The sequence below is a fragment of the Bos grunniens genome, chromosome 5 (assembly GCF_055505025.1).
Source record: "Bos grunniens cultivar Pamir isolate PY7600 chromosome 5, Bosgru_T2T1.0, whole genome shotgun sequence".
NCBI classification, from domain to species: domain Eukaryota; kingdom Metazoa; phylum Chordata; class Mammalia; order Artiodactyla; family Bovidae; genus Bos; species Bos grunniens.
The window spans coordinates 115,292,274-115,306,085 of NC_141169.1; the positions used below are offsets into that span (position 1 = coordinate 115,292,274).

Consider the following 13,812-nt stretch of genomic DNA (forward strand, 5'->3'; position numbering starts at 1 on the left):
AAGAGTCCAACACAACTTAAGGACTGTACTACCACCACCTCCATGGCCAATGTATAGCACTCTGTCTCAGAAAGTTACCATACTGACCTTTTGAACTCTAACAGGCAAGACAGTCCTCACAGCTCTCTGAAAGACTGCTTCCCAGATTATAGTATTTGGCTAGAATAAACATTTCCATTTCTTTCATTTTTTTCATTGACATAGTCAAGAAACATGTTATAGGGAAAAAAATGTTACTGCCATACTGGAGGGCTTCCCTGGTGGCTCGGACGGTAAAAAAAATCCGCCTGCAATGCGGGAGACCTGAGTTCCATCCCTAGGTTGGGAAGATCCCCTGGAGAAGGGCCTGGCCACCCACTCCAGCATTCTTGCCTGGAGAACCCCTGCAGACAGAGGAGCCTGGCGAGCTACAGTCCGTGGAGTTGCAGAGTTGGACATTACCGAGCGACTAAGCGCAACATAGCCATACTGGAATACTTTTTTCTGTCTCACATCAGCTGTGTCTCAAAAATTTTGCAGCTCAAGCACTGTGTGAAGAAGTATTTGTAAATTTTGGCAACTATGATATCTAATTCGACTGATACAATTTTACAGTTTGTTGGGATGTAATAATTACATCCAATTCCAGGTGTGTTTCTGCTTCATGGGTTTTTTGGTTTCTTTTTCAGGTTTTATTTTTGGCCATGGTGGGGGATTTGGGATCCTAGTTCCCCTGCCAGGGATTGAACCCATGCCCCCTGCAGGGGAAGCATGGATTCTTAACCACTGGACCAGCAGGAAAGTCCCCATGGTGTTCTTAATTTAGTAAGAATGTTAGTTCATCTATGCAGTACCTGTTGAACTTTATACGAGTATTACCATTGCAGGAGAAACAGTGGAAACAATGTCAGGCTTTATTTTTTGGGGCTCCAAAATCACTGCAGATGGTGATTGCAGCCATGAAATTAAAAGACGCTTACTCCTTGGAAGGAAAGTTATGACCAACCTAGATAGCATATTGAAAAGCAGAGACATTACTTTGCCAACAAAGGTCCGTCTAGTCAAGGCTATGGTTTTTCCAGTAGTCATGTATGGATGTGAGAGTTGGACTGTGAAGAAAGCTGAGCACTGAAGAAAAGATGATTTTGAACTGTGGTGTTGGAGAAGACTCTTGAGAGTCCCTTGGACTGTAAGGAGATCCAACCAGTCCATTCTAAAGGAGATCAGCCCTGGGTGTTCTTTGGAAGGAATGATGCTAAAGCTGAAACTCCAGTACTTTGGACACCTCATGTGAAGAGTTGACTCACTGGAAAAGACTCTGATGCTGGGAGGGATTGGGGGCAGGAGAAGAAGGGGACGACAGAGGATGAGATGGCTGGATGGCATCACCGACTCAATGGACGTGAGTTTGATTGAACTCCGGGAGTTGGTGATGGACAGGGAGGCCTGGCGTGCTGCGATTCATGGGGTCACGAAGAGTCGGACACGACTGAGCGACTGAACTGACTGACTGACCATTGCAAAAAAAAAAAAAAAACGCCTTCAGTGTTCAACTGTTAAACTAAATTTAGCTGAGTAGCATTCACAATAATGTTAGTTTGGAGCCTTGGAGAGACTGAACTTTCCAAAACCTTAATTTTGATTGCATGAATTGGAAGCCAAAAATGGAAGCAATTAGTGACTTTGGCACAATATGGCATCCACAATGAAATAATTTCTCAGCCAGGAGAGCCGGCACTTTAACAGTGAAAGGGGCACAAGAAAACTTGGAATTAGAAAAGTGAGTGAAACAAATGTAAGAAAAAATCATTTGATCTAAATGAAGAGTCATGATTTATAGATGGTTACGTCAGTTCATTTCTGCAACCTCACATATTCATTCATTCTGAGGCGGTCTTAAAATAATTGCTGACTTTTAAAGTTCATGTGATGCTTCTGAATGATTGATTTGTGGTGAAGATGCCTCTTTGGCCCCCATGGTGAAAGGCACACATCGACAGACATTTTGTAGAAGTTTCAGTTGCATAATCCTGAGAAATGAGAATATGGAACTTTTATTATCATTTTTAAATATTGAGTTAATTTAGTTATATTTAGTATAAATATAAGTATAGTAATAATATAAATATTGAGTTAATTAACTTGGCCGTGCCTGGTGTTGGTTGCAGCAGGTGGAATCTTGTTTTGTTGTTGTTTTGGTTCAGTTGTGGCATGTGGAATCTATTTAATAGTTCCCTGATCAGGGATTGAACCCTAGCCCCCTGTACTAGGAGTTCAGAGTCTTAGCCACTGGACCACGAGGGAAGTCCCTAGAAATTAATTTTAAGTTAAATGTGGACTTAAAAAAGGCTTTATTGAGACTTCGCTGGTGGTCCAGTGGTTAAGAATCCGCCTTGGATTCTTGGAGTCCGCAGAGGACTCAGGTTTGATCGCTGGCTGGGGAACTTAGATCCCATGTGCTTCAACTCAGCCTGAGTGCCGTAACTAGAGAGGCCTTGCCGCAAAAGAAGCCACAACTAAGGCATGACACCGACAAATCAATAAAAATAAAGATCAAAAAGCTCATTGCCCCTGAAAGGTTTATTGCACGTTAAAGAAAAAAATACCAGGAAACAAAATAGAAATTAAAAACTGTGAGTTTATACCATACTTCTTCTGTCGCTCAGTCCTGTCTGACACTTTGTGACCTCGTGGACTGAAGCATGCCAGGCCATCCTGTCCCTCACCATCTCCCAGAGTTTGCCTGGGTTATTCCATGCAAGAAGGGACAAAACCCTCTGAACAATGAAAGTGTTCGACCTCTATACAGTCTGCAGCGGGAACACTCAGCCTCAATCTGCCACACATGACTCACCCATACCAATCATTTCCTGGAGTCTTCATGCACAGAAGACTATGCTTCAAAGTAAATGAACATGGAAGTTGCATCTGGTAGGCCACAAAACAGGCACACTCGGGTGGTTGGTAGGCAGGGGCAGCAGGGCCTCACTGTGAATATTTAGTACTGGTGTTGGATAAGACTTTTGAGAGTCCCTTGGACTGCAAGGAGATCCAACCAGTTTATCCTAAAGGAAATCAGTCCTGAGTGTTCATTGGAAGGACTGTTGTTGAAGCTGAAACTCCAATACTTTGGCCACCTGATGCGAAGAACTGACTCATTTGAAAAGACCCTGATGCTGGGAAAGACTGAAGGCAGGAGGAGAAGGGGACGACAGAGGATGAGATGGTTGGATGGCATCACCGACTTGATGGACGTGAGTTTGCGTAAACTCCAGGAGTTGGTGAATGACAGGGCGGCCTGGCGTGCTGCAGTCCATGGGGTTGCAAAGAGTCGGACACGACTGAGTGACTGAACTGAACCGAATATTATAATTAAGAATGTCTACCTCACAGAGCTGATCACTGTTAGAAGCTCTGTTATATTGCTTATCATACCTTACAGTCTATGCCTACATAGATATATATCACGTGTGTGCTGTCGCTTCAGGCGGGTCTGATCTATGACCCTATAGGCTATAGCCTGCCAGGCTCCTCTTGGCCATGGGATTCTCCAGGCAAGAATACTGGAATGGGTTGCCGTGCCCTCTCCCAGGGGACCTTCCCCACCCAATAATCGAACCCGCATCTCCTGAGTTGCAGGTGGATCATACTTATAATAATTATTTTGTTTTGAGCAAGCATATGTTACACTAGCTGAAAACCCACTTGTCATCTTGGCATCTGCAGCTTCCTCCCCCATGAATCAATCTGTAGTTTATCTGATCCATGAGACGGTAAATCTAGCTCCAACTGGCCTAAAGCAAAAGGGTATTTATTGGCTTCCATGGTGTTCTGGACTGGATGTTTGTTTTGCATTCTTCCAAATTCATAGTGCCCTGACCCACAATATGACTGAATTTGGAAACAGAATGTGTGAGGAGGTGATAAAAGTTAAATGAGGTCCTAAGGGTGGGGTCCTTAAAAGAAGAGGAATAGATACCAGAGCATTCTTTTTCTTTACCTGATGAGGACAGAGTGAACAGGCAGCTGTCTGCAAGCCGGGAAGAGAACTCTAACCTGCACCTTGATTTGGGACTTCACAGCTTCCAGAAAATAAACTTCTGTTGTTTAAGTGCTCAGTCTGTGGTATTTTGTTATGGCAGCCAGAGCAATCACATAACAAAGGAGTTCATGTGGACTTCAGGTTCAGCTTGATCAAAGTGCCCAGACATCACCAAACATCACTTTTTCTCTCCTTGTCTCAGCTCTGCTGTTCTGTGCATTGGCTTTGCTCTTTGATAAGGCTGTCCTCTTGTAGTGATAAAGTATTAATGGCTGCAACAGCTGCTGCCTGTATCTTCCCAAGAATCCAGTTCCAGTGGGGAAGGGAGTATCATAGGTTCTCTCTCACACTGATCAGGTCATGTGAATGTCCCTTGGCCCATCCCTGTGACCGGGTAGGCCTATTTTCCATTCTCCTCCCCAAATGCAAACCCAATCAAAACAGATCCTTACTAGAAATCTTTTGTGATTGCCCAGTGCCCAGGAATAAAAACAGCCCTTCATGTGACCTCAAAAGTCCTACGTGGTCCCGCTCAGCTGCCCTCTCCAGCCTCCTTTCAGCACACTCTTCCCCTCTTTTCTGAGCCTTATTGCTCTGGCTTTCTTCAGCTTTTGGAATACAATGCCTCACCCCTGCCTCCAGGGTTTTCACGAGCTGTTCTGTCTACCTGGGAGTCCTGGCCTTCCTCCCACTTTGTTGATTCCAACGCATTCCTCAGGCGTCTGCTGAAACGTTATCTTCACGAGGGGTCTCTGAATATGCAATTAACAAGTTTTTTTTAAATTGGAGGAGAGTTGATTTACAAAGTTGTGTTAGTTTCAGGTGTACAGCAAAGTGAACCAGTGATACATGTATCCACTCTTTCCGCTTCTTTTCCCGTTTGGGTCATTCCAGCGTACCGAGTCGGCCTCCCTGGGCTACACAGTAGGTCCCGTTCACCTACTTCATGGATAGTAGTGTGTATACGTCAGTCTCAGTCTCACACTTCATCCCTCCACCCTGGCTTCCCGCCTTGGTAACCATAAGCTTGTCTTCTACATCTGTGGCTCTGTTTCTATTTTGTTGTAAATAAGTTCATTTCTACCTTTTTTTTTTTTTTTTAAATATTCTACATATAAGTGATCCTAGGCTTATATATCCAGCGAAAACCATAATTTGAAAAGATACATGCACTCCAATGTTGTTTAGAGCACTCTTTACAATAGGCAAGACAAGGAAGCAGTCTAAATGTCCCTGGACAGAGGAGTGGGTAAAGAAGATGTGGTACATATATACAAAAGAATATTACTCAGCCATTAAAAAGAATGAAATAATGAAAGAATGCAAATGAAATAATCTGCAGCAACATAGATGAACCTAGAGATTGTCATAGTGAAGGAAGTGAGTCAGGCGGGGAAAGACAAATAAATGAACATGCAATTTAATCAACAGAGAATCAGGCCTCTGTTTCCCTCGCCTCTCCCCCACCTCAGGGTAAAGGAGAGAGGGGAGGAGATGGGGAGCGGGAAGGACCGGAAGAGTAGCTCTCATCCTGAAAAAGTCTCAATCGCAAGGTGACCTCTGGTCCCTGAAAGCTTCTCCTGCTGGAGCTGTGCTGAGGGCGCTCACAGAAAATGTGTTTTTCCTACACCATGGAGTCTGTTCGCAACCAGAGAGGTGGTTATGTGTCTCCATGTTAGAGGAGTTACTTGGCCCGTTGCTCTAACCGCTGATCAAGAGACTGTGGACCGGTCTCCCAACGGCATCTTCCTAAGGAAATGTGCTTGAACCATGCCTCTGCCTTCGTTATCTTTTACAATATTTAATGCATACGCAGGTATAGGTGGAACCCTCTGTGAGTGACTCAGCAAGAGCACAGCTGTACTTTCCTCTACAGCAAGGGAAGTCACTGTACTCTTTTCGATATTTATTGTTTCCAGGCTTTAAAAAGGTATTTCACAGGACTTCTCTCGTGGTCCAGTGGCTAAGACTCCGGCTCCCAATGCAGTGGGTCTACATTTGTTCTCTGATCACGGAACTAGATCCCACAAACGGCAACTGAGATCTGGTGTGGCCAAATAAATAAATAAAAATTAATATTAAAAAATTCTTTCATTACATATGATTGTATATTTAATTAAACAATGTATTGCTTAGATTTGTCTTTGAGATTAGAAGTATGGAGCTATGATTTTATGGGGTATTCTTTTCTGCTCTGTGTTATGGTGTTTTGTTTTGTTTGGATATGTTTTCACTCACATGTTTTATTTTTCACTTTGGCTGTGCTGTGCGGCTTGAGGGGGTCTTAGTTCCCCGACCAGGAATCGAGCCTGCCCTGGTTGGCAGTGAAATCGCAGAGTCCTAGCCACGGAACCACCAGGGAATTCCCTTGGGTATCTAACATTTCAATCTCTTGGCAAAATAGTATTCATACTGACTCTCCCAGAAGCTTGCTTATTAAGAATGACTGCTTTAAAGTGTGAATTTCATTTGTGCAAATAAATATTTAATCTCTTAATTCTAAAATGGAAAGAAAAGCAACAGATGGCATGTACACGTTATATGCTGAGATGCTCCCTCAGAGTTAGGAGAGTCCGGAGCAGTGTAATGTGGACCAGGCCAGTTCCCACACTGATATGGTGCTGACCTCTCCTCCCCAGTCTCCGCAGCTCACAGAGCAAGGCCGTGTTGAGTCCTACCCAAGGCCACAGGTGGGAGGCCTCAGAAGCAGAGCCCAGAACCAAGGTCACCTCCAAAACTGACTGAGACCCTTTGTAACCTTGCCAAAAGCCCCCTGGATAATCACTAAGAAGCCCCCATTCTCTCAATTAAGCAAAGATGCCCACTCCAGTAAACACCCTATAGCCCCCCAACCAATCACCTAATGCCACCCTTCCAGCAGGAATTTTGTCTTTAGGCTATAAAAATTGGCTATCAAGTCACAAAAACTGTCCACGCTCCTTCGTCTGTCAGAAGGTCAGCCCGCTGTGCTCGCAGTGCCCGCTTCATCCCTGCTCTTTGCTCTTAATAAACTCACTCCCTTCTGAAATGCTCTGTGTCTGGAAATTCCTTTCCAGCCCGCACTCAGGCTGCTCCAACAGGCCAGTGCCAGCTGGCGTGTGGGTCTCCTGCTCTCGTAGAATCTTGAGACTCACCTTGGATCTGGGACCCGGGGGATAAGTCAGTGCACGCTCACTGCCATGCTCCTCTCACATGTGTGAGCGGGGCGCCCCACTTCTCAGCTCATCTCCAGTCCAAAGAGGCCTTATCTTTTGATCCGGTCTTCATGGGAGCTTTAGAAATGTCAAGTGTGTTGTGTGCTCACAGGATTCCATTATTGTTTTCCTCTTAAAATTAAAAAAAAAAAAAGTAAAAGATACATAATACAACATTCACTATTCAAACTATTGTACAAAATGCAGGGACTTCTCTGGTGGTCCAGTGGTTAAGACTCTGCTCTTCCAATGCAAGGGGTGTGGGTTCGATCCCTGGTCAGGGAACTAAGATCCCACATGCCATGGAGCACAACCAAAAAAAAAATACAGCCAAGAAGTGTCGGGAGCCGCGTTAGGCATTACTGACAAAATGGAGGCACGGCAGGCACGGACCCAGAATGAAGGAGTCAGGCTTCGTGATTCTGACTTGTTTTTTCCTTTCCTCAGCTGAGTTGACTGAAGAGAACATCAAGGTGCTTATTGTTTTTGAGAGGAGCATGAGAATGCATAAAGCCTTCTGCAGCTGTGCTCAAAGAATAATTCATAAAGTTAATCACTGACATTTGTTCAAGGACTTTTACAAAAAAGTGTTCCAGGGTGAGCACACAGGCCGCAGCTTGAGGCCATGGGAGGGATTGCTATTTGAAGCCCATTTGTGAGTAAAGTGTTTATGGCAAAGGAGTTTGCTGAATTGAGGGCTTGCTGCTACTGCTGCTGCTAAGTTGCTTCGGTCGTGTCCGACTCTGTACGACCCCATAGACAGCAGCCCACCCAGGCTCCCCTGTCCCTGGGATTCTCCAGGCAAGAGCACTGGAGTGGGTTGCCATTTCCTTCTCCAATGCATGAAAGTGAAAAGTGAAAGTGAAGTTGCTCAGTCGTGTCCGACTCTTAGAGACCCCATGGACTGCAGCCCACCAGGCTCCTCTGTCCATGGGATTTTCCAGGCAAGAGTACTGGAGTGCGGTGTCATTGCCTTCTCCGAATTGAAGGCTTAGGAATAATTAAAATAGTTAAAAGCTAAAGAGTTAAGGATTGCTGTAATGTTAGCATAGTCTACTATAGCTTATAGAAATTAGGGACTTTAGAGATATTATTAGGTAGAAGCCCTTTCTAAGAAATAGTGAGCTTAGGATACCAGGGGCAAACAGGACTTAGAAAGATAAGAATTAAACTGAGGAATGTGGTAGGCAGCCCAGACATTAGCATGAGTTACAGTGTATTCACAAGGACACATGAGAAAAAGTAGATAAGAAAATCGCTGAGGAAGGAACTCCTTTTGAGGGGCAACAATGATTTTTGGAGAAAAATAAATCTGGGTCAATGGGAACTAAAAATACCAAACCTCTGACATAATGCTTTTGTGAAAGTATAAAAGAGAATCATAAGCTTGAAATAAACAGGCAGTCCAAGAAAACTGAGAGGCTGCCTCAGTTTCTCGCCGACAGCACTCACCCCTTCAGGTTGAATCCCTGGCTGCTGGAACTGGACTCCGGCAAAGAAGCATTAACGACATTCGTATTCTCCTGTAACCATCACCATCTTCCATCTGCAGAACTTTTCCCCCTTCCCACGCTGAAACACGGAATCGTTAGACACCAGCTCCCTGTCTCCCCCTCACCCCCAGCCCCTGGTGACCACCAGCCTCCTTTCTGTCTCTGTGGGTTTGGCTCCTCCGGGGACTTGTGTGTGGAGTCACAAAGCGTTGATCCTTTTGTAACTGGTTTGCTTCACTCTGCTTAATGTCTTCACGGTTCCTTCATGTTGTCGCACGTATCAGAACGTCATTCCTTTATTAAAAAACGCTTATTTGGTTGTGTTGAGGCTTAGTCACAGCACACTGGGTCTCGGTTGCATCACATGGGATCTTTGGTTGTGGCACGTGGACTCTCTGGTTGCGGCGGGTGGGCTCAGTAGCTGCGGTTTGGGTTCGGTTGCTCCATGATACATGGGATCTTACTTTCCTTACCAGGGATTGAACCTGTGTCCCTGCATGGAAGGCTGATTCTTTACCACTGGACCTCCAAGCAAGTCCCAGAACGCCACTCCTTTTCCAGGCTGAATCCTAGTCCATTGTATAGACAGACCACGGCTTGTTTATTCATCCACCGGGGGACACTTGGGTTGCTAACATTTCTTCACTGTCATGAATAATGTTGCTATGTACATGGATGTTCCAATTTGAAACTCTGCTTTCCAATCTTTTGTGTACAATCCCAGAAATTTTCTGAGATTAAAAAATATGTGTATTTATTATTATGGCCACGCTGGGTCTGCATTGCTGCGCTCGGGCTTCCTCTAGTTGCGGAGAGTGGGAGCTCTTTTGTGTGCTGGTGTGTGGGCTTCTCACTGCAGCGGCTTCGCTGGCTGTTGCGGAGCGCGGGCTCTAGAGTGCAGGCTCAGGAGTTGCGGCTCGCGGGCTTGGCTGCTCCGAGGCAGGTGCTGTCTTCCAGGGCTAGGGATTGAACTTGTGTTCCTTGCCCTGGCAGGTGGATTTCCAACCACTGGACCAGCAGGGAAGTCCTTCTTTGGACTTTAAAATCGCTTTGTTAAACCAGGAAAAAAACTGGTGTTTACTGTGTGATTTGGGCTTCCCTGGTGGCTCAGAGGGTAAAGCGTCTGCCTGCAATGTGGGAGACCCGGGTTTGATCCCTGGGTCAAGAAGATCCCCTGGAGAAGGAAATGGCACCCCACTCCAGTACTCTTGCCTGGAGAATCCCACGGACAGAGGAGCCTGGTGGGTTACAGTCCACGGGGTCCCAAAGAGTTGGATGCAACTGAGCGACTTCAGTTTCCTTTCCTTTCTTTGGGATGTTAACGCCGTTTTTAAATTGTTTTTTCTCCTCTTGAGCACATGGTATTGAACGGTTCTCCACATTCCTGAGGAGGACAGCGGTTATCACCCTTTTTGTGGTTCTGGATGTCTTGGAGAATCTGATGAAAGCCATGAGCTGTGTTCCCAGAGAAATGCATCCACATGCATGCTCACATGTGCACACACACACACACACACACACACAACACTGACTGTGCATCTAACTTACAGGGGCCCAGGTCCCCTGCTGCCCACTGACCGTGACCCCCTGTGTACACGCTGGTCTTGAGAAGTGGGATCTGAGCGCAGTGGCTGTACTCTCTGGCAGCTCAATAAGTAACGTGGCCCCTAACTTCAGATGTCCTCCATGCGCTGCTCTCCTAATTCCAGTTACCACTTTCTGTCCCATCGTCATAGCCACCGATGACCGAGAGAAAGGGACATCATCTCAGTTCATTTCTTGTTTATTATGGAAGTGACTTTTCACAAATGTTTCATTACATGCATATGTATGAGCATGATGGCGAAAACAAAATGTTGAATATCTGAGGCAGCTAAAAGAAAAAGGCGGTTACGTTGCTATCTGTCACTTTCAGGCAGCTTCCGGGACGGTACAGCTGGCACCTCCGTGCAAGCCCACGCCGAAGGCTGCACGCACTGGGGTCGGCTCCCTGTCTGCCCAGCATCCCCCTGCCCCGCTCCACCCGCTGCCAGCGGTGCTCAGCCATCCTGTTTCTACAGGAACATGGGCTGGGGCTGCCCAGACTGTGTTAAGGCTTTGACCTCAGTGGAATAAGAAGTTTCCCTGCAGATCTCCGTGGCCTCCGGACTGAAACACAGAATACCTGGCATCAGCCAGCTTTCTCTTTTTCTCCTCCTTTTCCTCCACGCTCTCGGGACACCCAGAGCCCGGCAGAGGGGCAGGTTGGGAGGGGCGCTGGGCATCTTCCAGGGCTGCGTGTGGGTCTCAGATAAAGGCACCCAGAGCCCCTCAGTCTGAGCCCCGCTGTCCCCTCAGGGGCAGAGGGCAGAGGCCCATCTCTGTCCGAAGGTGCTTTCAGCCCTTGTTCCTGAGCAGAGCATGTGGAGAAAGCGCGAGGCCACGCACGACCATGTCACCTGGGTGCTCCTGGTGTCCCCTGCGTGGAGCCAGGCCGGCCTGCCCGGCGACTGCGGCTCCAGGTGTCCCTGTGACTGGCACACGGCAAGTGCTCAGGACTGACTCCTGGAAGGGCGGGTGGTGTGAGGGGCAGGGGGCAGCTGTGGGCCAGAGGAGCTCTCGCCCTGGCTCTCCTTGGGTGACGGGCAGTGTCTCACACACTGGGTCCTCCCGCTCTGGCCTGAAGGACGTCGGTTCGGGGCTGTGGCTGCCCCCATGTGTATCTCTGGCGAGGAAGAGGGGCCTTGGTCCCGGACGCGGTTGACCAGTCCGACTGAGCTCCTGGCAGGGTGGGGAGGAGGCAGGCATGGCCCAGCCCCCTGGGAGCTAAGAAGGGAGCCTCCCTCCCTGGGCACCGACTGTGCTGGGTGCCTGGGCAGGCAGTGGGCAAGGTGCTCAGGCGGAGACGGGGGTCCTGGGCGTGTTGGCCCGGGCGCTTCTCTCTCTGTGGGTGGATAGGGCGGCTGCTCCATGAGGCCCGGCTGGCTGCAGCGTCTCTGTCGGGGTGTCTTTCTCGAAACTGTATGCTCGATTCTGCCTGCTCTGCCCCTCTACCCCCGCCTGGGGTCCTGGGAGGTGAGGACGGAGGGCTGGCTTTCTCCCGATAGAGGTGCTGGGCTCTGCCACCCAGGCCTCCGTCTCCTTCCTCTCTGTGACCAGAGGGCCTTTAGGGGGCACCTGTCAGCTCCGGGGCTGTGGGGTCTCGGTCTCTCTAGGAGCCTGGCACACAGGAGGTGCTCAGCACACGTTTGTTGAATGACCTGACTGAGTTCAGTTTCTTATTTTTCAGCAGGGGGTGGTGGTGGAGGTGCTGGAAGGATTATTCAGGCTCCCGAATGGCACTTAGGCACCTGCTCCAGCAGGTGGGGGGGCCTCCTCTTGGGGAAAATGGGTGACTCTGCCTGTGTCTCTTGGGGAATGAGGGTGGGAAAGGCGGGTTTCTGAGCGGTGTGGGGAAGAGGGTCTCTGCCAGCCATCCCTGCCTGGAACCTTCTTGGCCCGGTCATCCCTGTCTGGAAGCTTCTCAGCCCGGGGTCCAGTTCTACTGTATCTGTGTGTCCCAAACCCATGGTGGCAGGAGGGAAAACTGCCCGAGGTCACCACTTTGGTCCCCACGGTCTCCTCGAGGCGAGGAGGAGCTGGGAGCAGGCCCGCACCCCTGGCAGGTGCGACTTGCTGTCTGAAGCTAAAGGAGAGCCCCGGCGGGAGGAGGAGGGCAGAACCACCACGATACAGCCGGAGGCTCTGGTAAGGCTAACAGAGCGCTGGGGGAAAACGGGCCCAACTCTGGGGAAGCAGGTGGGCAACCTCACTCCCTGGCAGAGGGCTTGGCCAGGGCTTGGCCACTAGACCTGAGAAGTTTCCTTCTCCTCCCTCGGTGCGTTTCCACGGAAGCAGTGAGCCAGGAGGTGCCTGGCCCACCCGCCGGAGGTCCCTCAAGGTCTCCACTGCGTCTCTGAAGAGCTGCTCTGGTGGCCCCAGCTCCACTGGGTCAGAACTAAGCTCATCGGAACCACCACAGGCCTTGGCACCTGCTTTCAGTCCCAGCCAGGCAGGCAGGCAGGCTTCCACTTCCAGAAATATGTCGCTCAGCTCCTCTCCGTAGAGTTTAACGATGGCCAGCCACTGAAGGTCTGGGCAACGGGGGCAGGGCGGGCCCTGGCTGGGACAGGGCTCTGCGGCTGCTCAAGGCCAAGCTCCCATCCAGGAGCAGGCTGTGCTCCTCTGGCTCAGCCTGCGCAGCTCCTGTCCAGGCCTCCTGTCCTCCTTCAGAACCCAGTATGGAACCTGCCTACCTGGGCCAGGCCTTCTCTGCCTCCCTTTTCTCTCCATCTCCACCTGGAGCCAGGCGGGATGGCCATCCTGGATCAGCCAATGTACCACCTGTGTCCACAACATGGGAATGTGGAGAAACCAACTGTGTGGTCTGGAGAGACTCCCCCAGGACCACCAGGCCCCAAGGAGTGGCAACAGTTCTACGTTTAACAGGGGGGACCCCCAGGTTCCTCAGCCTGGGACTGAGGGCTGACGTGGAGATTCGGGACAGATCCCCACTGCCCCCACCCCCCCAGTCCCGGGGACTTCCAAGTCCCCTGATGATGGTGTGGGAGGCCGTTTTACTGGGGAGGGAGGGCTGGATGGTGACTGTGGGTGCTGGTCAGTTTGGATGCTGGCCCCGTGGCACTCGAGATGGTCAGGCAGGGTCCTTGTCCTGCCCTGCCCAGGGGACAGGAGGCAGGGTCTGACCACAGTGGCGTGGTGAGCCGTGGATGGAAGTGGGGGGTTCCCATCGACAGGGTGGGTAGGATAGCGGGTGTGCGGGTGGCAACTGCCAGAAACCACCCAGAGGAGCAGCAGAAAGAGCTCCAGAGAGAGGAGAGCTCTTTCTGGGTCCTCTTTGGGTCAAAAATAATCCAGAGAGGATTAAAAAAAAAAAATAACCCTTCCCAGCGCCCTCCCCTAGGTGGCTATTCTGGGGGTTCATTTTGGAGGATGCTCGTCTAATTCCGGGGGAGAACGATGGCTTGACGTGCAGGACAGGGCTCTCTCTGCAAACTAGGGCTGGCCTTCAAGGACCATGCCCGGGGCGAGGGCAGCGTGGCCTGGATGGGGCTCCCCACTGACA

The 13,812-nt window shown here is 49.4% G+C and overlaps 1 long non-coding RNA gene across 1 annotated transcript; it reads left to right on the forward strand.

The window, feature by feature from the left end:
• The first annotated feature begins 8,611 nt into the window (after window positions 1-8,611).
• LOC147373211 (uncharacterized) lies at window positions 8,612-9,468 on the forward strand. The gene is made up of 2 exons (XR_015164614.1): window positions 8,612-8,740; window positions 9,185-9,468. It is a non-coding gene; the product is annotated as an uncharacterized LOC147373211 (long non-coding RNA).
• Window positions 9,469-13,812: the final 4,344 nt, after the last annotated feature.